Source organism: Cavia porcellus, unplaced genomic scaffold (genome assembly GCF_034190915.1).
Source record: "Cavia porcellus strain 051 isolate PalLab524CR breed Dunkin Hartley unplaced genomic scaffold, mCavPor4.1 scaffold_27, whole genome shotgun sequence".
Classification (NCBI taxonomy): domain Eukaryota; kingdom Metazoa; phylum Chordata; class Mammalia; order Rodentia; family Caviidae; genus Cavia; species Cavia porcellus.
Window position 1 is genome coordinate 20283994 of NW_026947510.1, and position 13739 is coordinate 20297732.

Sequence of the window (13739 nt, forward strand, 5' to 3'; positions counted from 1 at the left end):
CTTACACACATGAACATGCTCACATCCCTTGCCAGCCCAGTGAGGAAGATGCTATGAATGCCCCCATCCCACAAAGGGAAACAGAACAGGGATACAGCAACATACCCAAAGGCACAGAGCTCAGGTGACCCAAGTCATCCAGCTCCAGATCCCATCTGCTGGGTCCTCCTGCTCATGCAGAGAAAGAGCATACTTCCAAGCCAGGGTCACCTAGGTTTCTCTGGTCAGCAGCACCAGCCTCTGCCAGCTCTAAATCAGCGCTAAATCACAAAGCACCCTGCCTTCAGGATACTGCCACACCAGGTACCAGGTGTCCCTTGCTGTTCCCCCACCCCTTGCCTGGCGTGTGAAGGTCCCTCACAGCAGGACACCCTGCAGGCTGTCTAGGGGTCCCTGGGCCCACACTGCTCAGCAGGAGGACCAGGGACTCTCTAGGACAGATCTCCTGAAGACTTGCTGTCTGTCAATCTTCTGCATCCAGCCACAAGCACAAAGGATCTAAATTAAGGTCTCCTCAGCTGGCCCAGCCTCATGCTAATCCAAAACTCAGGCAAGACTGCTTTTCAAACCCCATCCCTGCCACAGCTGGATCCAGCTAGGCAAGCCCAGAAAGTCCCTGGCCTCCAGCGCCTGTCACCCACCTGCTGTGGGGGGAGGAAAGGTGCTCACCTTCCTGGGCCACTGCCGTGAGACGTGGGACAGTGCACAGGGCTCTCTGCTTCCTTCCTCCCCGCCTCAGCCTCCAGGAACACAGCCAGGAGGGGGCCCTCCACCTAAATCCCTCTCCCTGACGCCGCACCCCACTTTTGCCCCACAACCAGCCCCCGGCACGGCACCAGCTCCCGAAGTCTCTTTCCCTCGGCTCAGGCTACGCGGGGTCCACGTGGCCTCGGACTCAGCCGGCACCTCGGGCGCCGGGTGGGCAGAGGGGGCCCCTGCTTGGGGATGACGACCTTGCCCGCACGCCCTCACCGCCCGGACCCCGGGACAGGCCAGAGGGTAGGGGACATGGCCGGGGGCCGGAGCCTGGTCGGCCCAGGGAGAAGCTGCGGCCAAGCCTTGCTGAGCGGGCCGAGCTGTTCTCGGCTCCTCTCGGTTCTGGTGGGGAATCAGACGCTTTCGCCCGGGTCCCGGGCCGGGCAGCGCCCGCGAGCGGACGCCGAGCGAGCGCGGTACCAACCTGGCTCCGGCCCCGGCAGCGCTCCCGGCGCCCGAGTCTCCGTTTCCTCCTATGGACGCGGGCGAGCGGACCCGGCGGGAGTCGGTCGGTCGGCGAGAGACCCTGACCCCGCCACAGGTGTCCGTGCCCGATCTGGCCGCCGCCGCGTGGCGGGCGCGCGCTCCTCGTCGCCAGAGCAGGGTCCCCTGCGCGCCGCGGAGATCCGCGCTCCACGGTCCCGCCCGCCCGCCCGCCCGCCAGTATCCGGGTCCGCGCCCGACTCACCGCGCCGGCTCCAGGGAAAGTTTGGTGCGGGTGCTCTGTGCTCGGTGCTTAGTGCTAGGAGCGCCGTGCCGGGTGCGCGGCGCGTGGTGCGTGCGGGGAGCGGGGGGTGGGGCGCGGGAGGCGGAGCCCAGGGCGGAGCGGGGCGGAGGCGGCCGGAGCCTGGCGCCCCGCACCCTGCTCCCCGCCGGGTTTCGGCCCAGTCCTCTCCGGAGCGGAGGGAGGCGGGTGCTGCGGTGCTGCGGGGACCAGAAGACAAGACTGGTAGAGTCCGCGCAGGCTGACAAGAGTCGGCGGTGGCCAGAGGGCGCAGGGTTCCACTGGAAGCTTCGTGGGCGCCACAGCCCGCGGGCCCAGAATTCTGCACCCCCTCCTGTTTCTGCCTGGCCACTCCTGCGTAATGGGGATCCCTACGCACTCCCGGTCCAAGTTTGAGTTTCAAAAACGCGATGTCTGGTGTATGCCAAGTGCCACTTGGGGATGGGAGTGGGGCGTGTGCAGCAGGACCCTGGGAAGGGACCTCTGCCCCCCTCAAAGATGGAGGATTCTTCTAGCGTGTTCCCAGAGCCAGGACAAAGGTGGTGTTTTGCTATTTCTCACAGCAAGAAAACCCTTGTGTGACCCTCTAAACCGTGAAGCCTCACATGGTTCCCCAGCACTTAAGGAAGGGCATCCAAGTTCAGAAGGAGGAAGGTTCAGTGGCGTGGGGTGGGCATTTGGGGCACTTAACCTCCCCCCACTACCTGTGTGCAGTGCTTGTGGGGTCACACAGTGGCCAAATGGCTGCTTGGTGGAAAGTGAGGCCTTGCCAGTCCTCGAGGTCCATGCTTGTGGGATGGGGGTTCATAAAAACACCACCAAACTACAGGAGCTTACTTGCTTAGTCCTCGCATCTCCCTGTGTGACAGGGAGAATCATTAACGCTATTCTGCAGATGAGACAACCAGGCACAGCACAGCGAGGTTCTATGCAGGAGACCTGAGAACCAGGCCAAGAAACCTTCCAGAGGTCCAACATCACACCATAAACCACTTTCTTTGGTCACACTGCCAGGAAGTTTCATGATTTTATCCACACAAATGCTCATTATCTTCCCAGATGGTCCCTGCTAGACAGCCTTTCTGCAGGACACGTCAGAGGGCCATTAGCAATGCCCGGAACCTGACTGCAGCCAGGAGAGCTGGCAGCTGCTTTGCATTGCTAGGCACCAACTCTAACTGCTGTAGTCGGAGAAGTCCAGGATCCCTTCTGCCCCCACCTTTGCTTCTGCTCAGCAAAACCCAGGATCCAGGGCTCATCCCAGTCCAGAGCATCCTTCCATTCACTCCCTGCTACTCTCCAGGGCTCCGTGTTTTACAGTTTCCTGGAGCGTGTGCCCTTTCCAACACAGCGGTTGGGTCACACCTGCTAGAAACTACAGGAAAGATTTTCCTGCCACAGCTGTGGGATGTCTAGTGGGATGAAGGGATCCTCCAGACAGCTGGCTTTATTTGTACCCTACCTCATTTCCTTCCCGCAACACAGCAAAGGATGGATTACTTGGGATTCCTCCTTGAAGTTTCACTTCCCGGGCCAGATTTAGACCTGCTAAACCCAGCATTTTTAGAAAAATCAGCATTTTAGGAAGAGCATGAGAAACATTATTTGAAGCCCCCAGTGACCAGGGTGTGTATTGTTTGATTGTGGCATCTGGAGTGGACAACTGTGAAGGAACCCAGCTATACGTGGTGGTGGTGGTGGTAGGGTACAACCAGCTAACATGTCTGCAGAAGAAAAAGAACAGCTCTGGGCCAGGGATTTAGCTCAGGGGCTTAGGTGCCTGCCTGGCAAGTATGAGGTCATGAGTTCAATCCTTGGTAAAAAAAAAAAAAAAAAAAACAGCATCTCTGTCCCGAAAACACTGCATGATGTGCCACACTGGGCCTACTTCCTAAAATTTTCAACTCAAGATTTCTTGTGGTCCAAAGATGGGTTTGTGCTGGGCTCATCCTGTCTACAGTTAGAGAATTCCCACCAATGTTCTTGACATGACCAGCACTGTAGTTTTCATCTTACGTGCAGATGTAGAAACCCACTGCCTGAGGTCAGACAGAAAGCCAGGCTTTGGTACTGAGTGTCATCTTCAGACTTTTAAAAAATTTATTTTGAGACAGAGTCCTCCCAAGGTGCTAAATTGTCCAGGCTGGGTCGTGCTTGAGACTGTCTTGCTTCAGTCTTCCAGAGTGCTGGGATGACAGGTATGCACTACTATGTCTGGCTTAGTGGTGATTCCTTTGGTTTCAGGTAACAAGAACCTAATGATTTCATCCAAAAGGGTTCCTGAGCTAAAGGCAGGTCTGGATTCAACACAGTCCATTCGTGAGGCTTAGAGGAAGTTGTCATAAATCTGTTGCCCACTGTCCCTTGACTGTTTTCTCTGGTACCCATTTTATCACCAGGCTGAGTCACTTCACAGGAAGGTAGGAGTGGTAGAGGCATAAAAAGATCACCTCCTTCCCAACATTTCAAGTAGGAATCTCAGGCTGACTGCCATTGGCCAAGCCTAGGTCACATGCCCATCTCAAACAATTGTGGCCTCCCTGGCCACACCTAAGTCAGATGACTAGACCTGGACTAGGGGATGACTCCAGGCACTGAAATCACTGGGACTAGGGATGAGTAAGGGATGATTCCTTAAAGGAAACTAGGTGCCTGTGGTGGGGTCAGTGGTGCTGGTACTGGGCAGGCAGGAGCACTGCCATCCTTTCCCTGAGGGGCTCTTGGTCAGGTTAGACAAACTTCCCTATGCAAAGTGCTTGGCCCCAGTAGCTGCTTGCTAACTGAGGCCCTTCCCTTCCTTCCTCCTCTGGAAAACAGGAATCACACCAAAGCCAGGACAATTGCTTCCTTGTTCACATGGGGAAACTGAGGAAGGCACAGACATGAGCAGGGACTTGCCAAGTTGTCCCAGCTGATGAGCCACAGAAGCCATGTCCGTCTGTGAAACAACCCCTCGGAAAGGGTGTGCTGGTAACTTTCAGTTCCCCACTGACCAACGGTCTTGTCTTTGCTCAGGGGACACAGGCATCATGAAGCCCTGGAGACTAATAGGAAATAACTCTCACTTATGCTAGGTTCCTGAGCTGTGCTGCAGCAGGGGACTGGCAAGTCTGGGCATCGAGCCTGGGCAGCACCCCACCCAGCTCAGCACCAAATCAGCCATCCTTCTGGGGCTGACAGGCCATTGCTTTTGCAGCTGTCCAAAGTGGCAAGGTGGCTCTTCTCTCATGCTGTTTCTGGCTCAGTTAGTGAGAGAAGTGTGAACCTCAGGATCAAAGTGGACTACAGAACCACCAGGCCACTCACAGTCCTCAAAATAGGCCATTTCAAGTTGGCCCTCAGTTCAAAGGTTCTGGCCTTGGGTGGTTACTCTGACCTCTCCACTAGAAAGCTGGCTGCCTACATCCTGTGAGGCTCTCTGTCCATCTGTCCACCTATCTGTGGTGTCAGGGCCTTGTACACACTAGGCCTGAGCCTCACTCCAGGCCCAGGCTGTTTAAAGGAAGGTAAATAAGAATGTCGGAATCAAGGTAGAATGACACCAGCAGGCCACTCGGTCTCCTCTTACTAAGGCACAATTTTGGAGTGCAGATTGAGAAATTGTTTTGAAGGAAGTCTGGAACTGGATATGGAGAGCTTCAAAATGTTGAGTTCCATACTTTAATACTATTTCCTGAAAAAAATGACCAGGGACATCACCAAGTTGTGCATAACGATGCTGAGTGCAGTTTTACGTACAATAGTAAAAGACTTTCAAAAATTCTGAATGCTCAACTGGAGGGCACCAGCTTGAGAAATTATAGTACAGTATGTTAGTGGAATTGACCATGAAATGGTGTTAAGATCAGGTAAGAGAACCCAGAATTTTGTGAAAACCAATCACAGGGTGATAGATCACTTGCAAAGCAAGTTACAAAAGCAGTATGTCTGGACCCCTTCAGTGAGAACTGTACCTCGCTGTGTATAAAAATGCAAAGAAAGAGAATGTTTTGTGGGCCTTTTATTGGCTCTTGCTCGTTTTTACTCATCTGTATTTTCTAACTTTTTTTTGGTAAATTCATTTCACTTTGGTAATTAGAACAAAATGACCAATAATTTTTATAAAAGGATTTGGACTTGGCTTCATTTTAGAAAAGCACTCTCATTTATTAAAAGATCACAACCAGAAGCGAGATTAAATTGATTTCTCTCTTTTTCTCCTCTCTCTGTCTTTTTCTGTCTCCTCTGTCTCTCTCTGTCGCTGTCCTTTTTCTCTCTCTCTCTCCCTCCTTGGTGACTGAGAGGATGAGGATGCTAGAGCAGGGAGCAGCTGTGATAGGCACCAGGAGAAGGTGAGGCAGTAGGCAGAATCTATTTGCTATGTGACCCTAAGCAGAGCAGTGTTTCTGGGCTTCTGCTTGCTACCATATTAAGAACATCAAATATTGGCTCCATTATCTCTGGTATTTTTGGTTTTCGTCTTTTTTGAGACAGGGTCTCACTATGCAGTTCAGACTGGCCTTGAACTCACCTTGTAGCCTAGGCTGGCTTCGAACTCACAGCGATCCTCTGGCCTTAGCCTCCTAAGTGCTAGGATTAAAAGTATATGGCCCCACACCCAACGCTCCATTATCTCTGGAGTTCTTCACATGACCAAAATTCTACATGTGGAGATCTTTGAGCTTCAGTAAATACTTGGGGAAGCTGAAACGTGCCCAGCAAGAAGTCTCATCTCTGTGACCCTGTGGGATGCTGAGAGTTTTGCCTGTGTCCGAAGGCTCTGAGCTCCCCTTTCTCTGGAGGACCCAGCCTCGCCATCCAGCTGCATGAGAACTGGTGGCCCCAGGAGAAGCCCACTGATCTCAAGCACCCTTTGGGGTCCCTCATCCTTAGGGATATTGACCTCTTGAGTGTTGACTCACCAGAGAGCACTGTGAGGCCATCTTCCAGGTTTTCTGAGCTTCTGAAGCAGTTTTGTCCAGGGTTTCCTGTGGTTTGAGAGTACTGGTCTCACTTCTCAGAGGCAGAAGCTCAAGCTCCTCACACAGCACGAAGGATGACCTGTGTAATGGGCTCCATTTATATGCAAGATGCATCTGAGATTATGCAGAGAAGATGGAGAACAGTTCTCTCTCACTAGAATTTTTTCTTCTCTTTTTAAAGAAATTGATCCTTAAAATTTTATGATGTACATACTCACTGAGAATATGCAAACTGGAGTTGAGAGCATTTATTTATACTCATTTTATAAGTCAAGAAAATTTGAGTTTATTTCAGTGGACAACTATTGGAGGTTTGCTGTGGGCAGAGAACCAAGCTAAGGACCACAGAGCACCCAAAAGGATGTAACTATGGTCACCTACGCCCATCACCCACTAGACTCTGTGAGGAGAGAGAGGGTAAGAATCTGCCTGGAAGATATGCTAGTTGCTGTGAGGCCACCTGGGAAAATGGCTACAACGAAAAGTGGTCATTTAAGTGTTTGGGGAGGAGGCAGAGCAATTAGAATTCCTGTATATGGCTGATGGCACATCCACTTCTGAAAGATACCAGTGTGCGTCTTCCACAGTCCAGCAGATCCAATCCCCAGAGACCTGGTACTCAGCAACAAGACACACACATTTCACAAAGCACATGCACAGCAACAAAAAATGTTCTGACCTAATAAGCCATTCCAGCTATTATGTGAGAAGTGCCAAAATGCCAAGCACATTGGTACAAGCCTGTAACCCCAGCCCTTAGGAGGTCGAAGCAGGTGGATCACTGCACTCAAGGCTAGCTTCAACTACATGGTGGTTTTAAGGACAAACTGGACTATTTAGTAGGACCGTCTCAATTAATTAATTAATGAATTGAATGTCTAAAGTAAGTACTACATGATAATATGACAGAGATTATAGTTTTCTTTTTAATAACTACTCTCATGATATCCAATAAATGAAAGACATTTCCCAGGCTCCTTGGAGTGAAGAATAGCCATGTGACTAAATTCTCACCAATGAGTTATAAAGGAACACATTATAGGCATTTCTAGGAAATCTCTTTGAAGAACACAAGCAAACTCTACTTTTTTCTGCTCTTGGAGTACAGACACAGTGGCTGGTACTTCACTAACCATTCTGTGCTGTCATGTCACCTTGAGAAGGAGCCACAAACTCAATGAACAAAGGAATGAAGAAAGGGAGAAATGAACATTTCTGACTGTGGGGCATCAGAGAAGCCCCATGCTGATGTGAAGAGCTCCCCAGGGAGATGGGCAGGGAAGCAGAAGGAAGGGGGATTCAGGCCTCAGATCGGGCAGGGAGCACAGGCCAGTGCTGGAAAATGAATGTGGGCAGTGTCTGCAAATCCCTGGGCCAACCTAAGCAAATCCTTTCACATGATTCCACTTCTGCCTCTGCCTGCAAGATGAGAGTAGCACTGTCCTCTTCCTTGCTGGGTGGATAAGGGTCAGGAGAGTAATACCCGTGATGTGCTCAAAATCTGGCTCATTGACTGGTGGCTGTGTGCACACCTATGAAGTGGACACACTTTGTCCTGCTTTCCAGGATGGCCCAATGCATGACACAGCCATGGAGCCTGTATTGGTCAGGGTTTTACTATAGAGAACAGATATAACCCGGGATATACAGAAACAACAAGATTGGTTTACGATAGTCACAGAGTCCGATGAGGAAGCGTGCAGAGGGTGTCTATGCACTGGAGGCTGAAGGATTCAATCCAAGATCTGGAGTTCACCCTAGTGTCTTGTGCAAGTCCACACCAGCAGCTGATGGGTCTGCGACAGAAGGCCGAAGGCTCTGTGATGAAAGGCTGAAGAGTCTACACCGGAAGCCAGGAGGCGAGGTCCAAACCAAAGGCGAAGACTGGAGCTTCTCCCAAGAATGGCATGGATTTGTCCTTCCTCCTCCCCTTTTGTACCCCGAGGTGATAACCCACCCTAGGGTGGGTCTTCTTCTACATCCTTGGGTGTAGAATTGCTAAACCCATTTAGTTAGCTTCTAACTGTCTCAAGTTGACACAATCAATCAACCACTAGAGGGCCCATAATCAGTATTCAATACATCTTCCACAGCTCTGTATCCTGTGTCACTCCCTAGACCAGGAAGTCACTGACTCCCTGAAGGATCAGATCTCATCTCTTGTCTTAGTCACTATCCTGTCCCTTGGACAGAACTCCCAACGCCTACAATTTAAGAGCAGAGGCTTATTTGGCTCAGTTTCCAGTGGGATCAGTCCATGTTCCACTGATGCCAAGGAAGAAATAGCATGGCAGAAGGCTGTGGTGGAGGACAGCAGCTCAGCCCATGGCATCCAGGCAGAAGAGATCAGGGAGGGGCCAGGACAAGAAGACTGCTTTCCAGGAGGCATGACGGTGACTATAATCCCAGCATTCTGAAGGCTGAGGGAGGAGGACTGCTATGAGTTCAAGGCTGGCCCAAACTACATAGCACCACCAGCAACACCAGCAACAGAACAAACCCTTTCTGGCCATGCTCCAGTGACCGCCTCTCCACACAGGTCACTGCCTAGTTGTCCCTTTTTCCTGTGACTTGATCCCTTGCTCAGTCCTTGTGGTGCTGGGCACATGGGACTGTTAGAAACACAGATGGCCAGTTCTCCAGCATGTGCTTCGGAGAAGGGCATGGTCCTCCCCACACTGATTCAGCTACATCAATTGGGACCCTGGAGTCTCTCCAAGATCAGGGTCGCACCAAGGGGCACAGGTTCCCCTTCACCTTCCCTTGCAGCTTCTTTGGCTTCCCTTCCTCTTGCCCTCCACTGCCCGGCAGGTGATGTGAGTGGCAACTTGCTCACTCACACAGTACAGTACCTAGGACCATGCCCTAGGCACACAGGCCTGTTATTGCTCTCAGACTCTTCAGAATGCCAAGCCAGGAAGAGACTGGTTTCTCTAAGATGGGGGTAAACACTCCACAGTGACAGAAATGATCAGGAATGAAGCTAGGTGTGGTGGCACACACCTGTCATCCCAGCACTCAGGCAGCTGAAGCAGGAAGATTGCTGCAAGTCAGAGGCTAGCAGAAGCTGCATAGTGGATTGAAGGCCAGCCTAAACTGCATAGTGAGACTGTCTCAAAAACCAAAAGAAATGAAAGAAGAAAGAAAGAAAGGAGGAAAGAAGGAAGGAAGAAAGAAAAGAGGAAAGAAAGAAAAAGAGAGAGAGAGAGAAAGAAAGAAAGAATGAATGACACATTCAAGAAGGATAAATAACTTCCAGGGTGCAGAGGCTCTGGAACCCTGGACCCCCACACATAGCTGGTGGGGATGCACTGGAACAAACACAAGGAAAAGGGCTCCTCCACCTTAATAAACACAGATCTGCACTTGGATTCAGGAAGGCCATCTTCAATGTTTCCAAGAGAAATGGAAACAAATCCTCACAAAAGATAGAGCAGAAAGCATAATAGCTGACTCCTAACAACAGCAAGAGAGTAACCAGTATTGGAAAATGAATGAACAAACTAGCGAACTCCTACCAGCAAGCACTGTGCAATGATAGCGAGGCAGACTGGAGCAGAAGACAGAAGCAGAAGCAATCCCAGGCACATTCAGTTACTTCATCTTTGACAAAGGGGCCCAAATCCTATGTTGGAGGAGAGACACCCTCTTTATGTGGAATAAGAGTGGTGGTAGTGGACAGCTTGTCTTATTCTTTATTTTAGAGCGAAAGTTTTCAGTTTTGTCCATTTAGTATGACAGTGGCTATTGGTTCATCACAGATGGCTTTGATGAGACTGAGATATTCCAATTTTCTGTAGGGTTTTGAATGGTGTGTTGAACTTTGCTAGATGCTTTTTCTGAGTCTATTAAGATGATCACGTGGTTTTTATGTTTGATTTTGTTAATATGGTGTATTACATTTATTGATTTGCATATGTTGAACCATACTTATATTCCTGGGATGAATTGTAGTTGGTCACGTGGTGTAATCTTCTTGATGACTAACTGCATTCTGTTTGCCAATACCTTACTGAGGATTTTTGCATTATGTTCACTGGAGAGATTGGCCTGTAGTTCTCTTTTTGGATCTTTCCCTGGTTTTGGTATCAGGGTACTGCATGCTTTCAGGATGAGTTTGGGAGTGTTGCTTCCCTTTAAATTTCATTAAAGAATTTGAGAGTTGGCATCATTAGATCTTCTCTAAATTTCTTATTCAGCAGTGAATTCATCAGAGGCTGAGCTTTTCTTTGTAGGCAGGTTTTAAAGTACATCTTCAATGTCACTGACTGATGTTAGTTTGCTTAGAATTTTTATATCTTCTTGATTCAACTTGGTAGTTCATATGTATTTAGAAATCTGTCCATTTTTTCTTTGTTTTCCAATTTAATAAGATACAGGTTCTGATATGGGGATTCATTGCTATAAATTTCTCTCATTATGACTGCTTTCATTGTGTCCCATAAGTTCCAGCATGTTGTATTTGCATTATTATTTCATTGTAGAAACAAGTCACCTATAAAGAAAGCCCATTGGAATCACAGCAGACTTCTCAACACAAACCCTCAAGTCAAGGAGAACTTGAGGGAACTATTTCAACCCCTAAAAGGAAACAAGCTCCAGCCCAGATAGATGTACCCCCAAAACTGCCTTTCAACACTGATGGAGAGTTAAAGACCCTTCCATGACAAAGAACACCTGAAGAAATTCATAGCCACCAAACCAGCACTAAAAAATATTTTGAAGGACATTCTAGAAAGAGATAATGAGAACTACAACTCTAGGAATCCCCAAAAATGAATCCACCAGGCAAGGCAAGTACTTAAACAGAGGGAGGAAAAAGGAAGCCAACAACAGGAAAATGACATTACAAGGGTGAGTCAATACACATCAGTTATAATCATCAGTGTTAATCATCAGTTCATCAGTCAAAAGAAACAGACAGCAGAATGGACCAAGAAGTAAGATCCAGCAATATTCTTTATACAAGAAACATTTAATTCAAAAAGAAATTCATAGACCGAAAGTCAAAAGATGCAAAACAATACTCCATGTGACAGGAACTGGAAGAAAGCAGGGGTAGCTATTCTATTTGTAGGCAAAGTGAATTTTAAGCCAAGACCGATTCAGAGAGACAAATAAGATCACTATATTTTTTATAAGGGAATAATCCAAAAGAAAGAGATAACAATCATAAATAAATATGCACCAAGCACTAGTAAACCAAGCTATATTAAAACAAATATTAACAGATATGAAAAATCAAGTAAGCACTGACACGGTTATAATGGAGGGCCTCAATAACCCACTGTCACAAACCAATGATAATGGGACAAAAAATCAATAAAGAAATATCAGAATAGAAACAAACCTTTGAACAAATGGACTTAGTAGATGTCTACAATGTTCCACTGCAATATCAGAATACACATTCTTCTCAGCAGCACATGGAATGATCTCTAAAACAGACCATGTACTAGTTTATACAACATGCTTAAGTAAATGCAAAGGAATTGAAATTATCCCATGCATATTATCAGAAATAAAATTGAAAATCAGTGTCAAAACAAATCACCAGAACTTCATAAAAACATGGAAACTAAATAACACTCTCTTGAACAACCAGTGGGTCACAGAAGAAGTTAAGAAATTAAGACTACTGAGCCCAGATCTGGGTTGATTAATCCCAGCAAGCCAGCTATAGATTTAAAGTCAGGTAGTAGATAATCCTAGCAAGCCTGCACCTTTAGCTCTGCTAAAGTTCAAGCTGCTTTCTGATGTGAGTCTGGAACCCAGTTTGTTCAGCCTGCAACACTCCATGTGCTTCCTACCAGCTTGAACTCGGCTCCCTGTATACTTAAACTTGGCTCCTTGACCTCCTACCAATTTGAACTCAGTCACAAAATATAGCCAGCCCACAGCTGCTCTGTGTTCTGGGCTCAGTTGGCCCTTCTCCAAGATGAATACCAGGTGATCAGCCTCTCCTGGGAGACGTCTGAGCCCAAGTAACTCACAGTCTGCTGGGTCAACTGTTTTGCTCCATTGGTGCATTTCTCCATGGAGGCCTCTTAGGTTGCCAGTAATCACTGTGTGTCTGCAGGTTCAAGCTTCCCCTCCCATGCAGTGAGTCAGGGTTCAAGGAGAAAGCACCGATTACCACCTTCTTCTTTACTTAAGGTCTCTCTCTTTACTCTCCCTGCGAGATTCAGTTCTCCCTTTAGATCCTTACTGGGTCCTGGGACCCACTTCCTTCCTTCTTCTCTTCCTCATACTGCTATATTCTAGTGCCTAGACACCAAATCTTGGAGAGGCTGTTTCTGTACTGTTTACCATTCTATCGTCTTCCTGGAAGTCTCAGTGTTTAGGAAAGTGACTATATGTAGAAACTGGAGTCTAGATCCACATCTCTCACCATGTACTAAACTAAAATAATACATAGATCTAAATGTTAAAACACAAACAACCTGCTGGGAGATAAAACAGGTAAAAATTTTGAAGTCAGAGGTATAAGCAAGGAATTCCTGAATAGAACCTCGCTGGACAGGAAATAGTTCTGATAATCAACAGATGGGAATACATCAAGTTAAAAAGTCACATCCAGCAAAACAACAACAGAATCAAACAAATAAAAACATCCTGCAGAATGAAAAGACAACTTAACGAATGGGGAAAATATTTTTGCCAATGATTCCCTAGAGAGCTAATACCTAGAATATATAAAGAACCAAAAAAATTAGATCCTCAAAATAAAAGATCCAACCAAAAAAGAGCAAATGAAATGAACAGATATTTCACAGAAGTACAAATGACCAGTAAATAAATGCAAAAATGTTTGACATGGCTGGCCATTAGAGAAATGTACATTAAAACAACTAGGAGATTCTATCTTATCCTATAAAGAATGGCCATCATCAAGAAATCTAACTAATAACAAATATTAGTGAGGTTGTGGAGAAGATGAACCCTTCTACATTGTTGGTGGGAGTGTAAACTGGTACAACCACTATGGAAATTAGTATGGAACCAGGTGTGGTGGCTCATGCATGTAATCTCAGCACTTGGGAGGCTTAGGCAGGGGGCTCATTGCAAGTCTGAGGCCATAATGGGTTACAAAGTGAGCTCAAGGCCAGCCTTAATAGAATAGAGAGAACCTGTCTCAAAAAGACAAAAAAAAATTACTGAAACTAGAAATTGCATTTGATCCACCTATTCCCCTTGTAGGTATCTCCTTGAAAGAGATACAGACATCATATTACAGTGATCTATGCACATGTATGTTTATAGCAACACAGCTCATAATAGCTAAATCTTGGAAGTAG

At 47.7% G+C, this 13739-nt stretch overlaps 2 protein-coding genes across 9 annotated transcripts in view; both read right to left on the bottom strand.

The window, feature by feature from the left end:
• Positions 1 to 1547, bottom strand: part of Atg7 (autophagy related 7) — a 298368-nt gene extending 296821 nt beyond the window's left edge. Inside the window, exon 1 of the mRNA XM_063237996.1 lies at positions 1445 to 1547. The gene's annotated coding sequence lies outside the window, so the exon portion shown is untranslated. The remainder of the gene's footprint in view (positions 1 to 1444) is intronic.
• Hrh1 (histamine receptor H1) overlaps positions 1 to 1549 on the bottom strand; it is a 57078-nt gene extending 55529 nt beyond the window's left edge. For 4 of the 8 annotated variants that reach the window (XM_013144503.2, XM_063238004.1, XM_063238006.1 and 1 more), the window contains exon 1: positions 1445 to 1534. The gene's annotated coding sequence lies outside the window, so the exon portion shown is untranslated. Of the gene's footprint in view, positions 1 to 1180; positions 1388 to 1444 lie in introns of those variants that run through there. The other 4 variants (XM_003462739.4, XM_063238007.1, XM_063238005.1 and 1 more) reach the window with 4 other exon arrangements.
• Positions 1550 to 13739: the final 12190 nt, after the last annotated feature.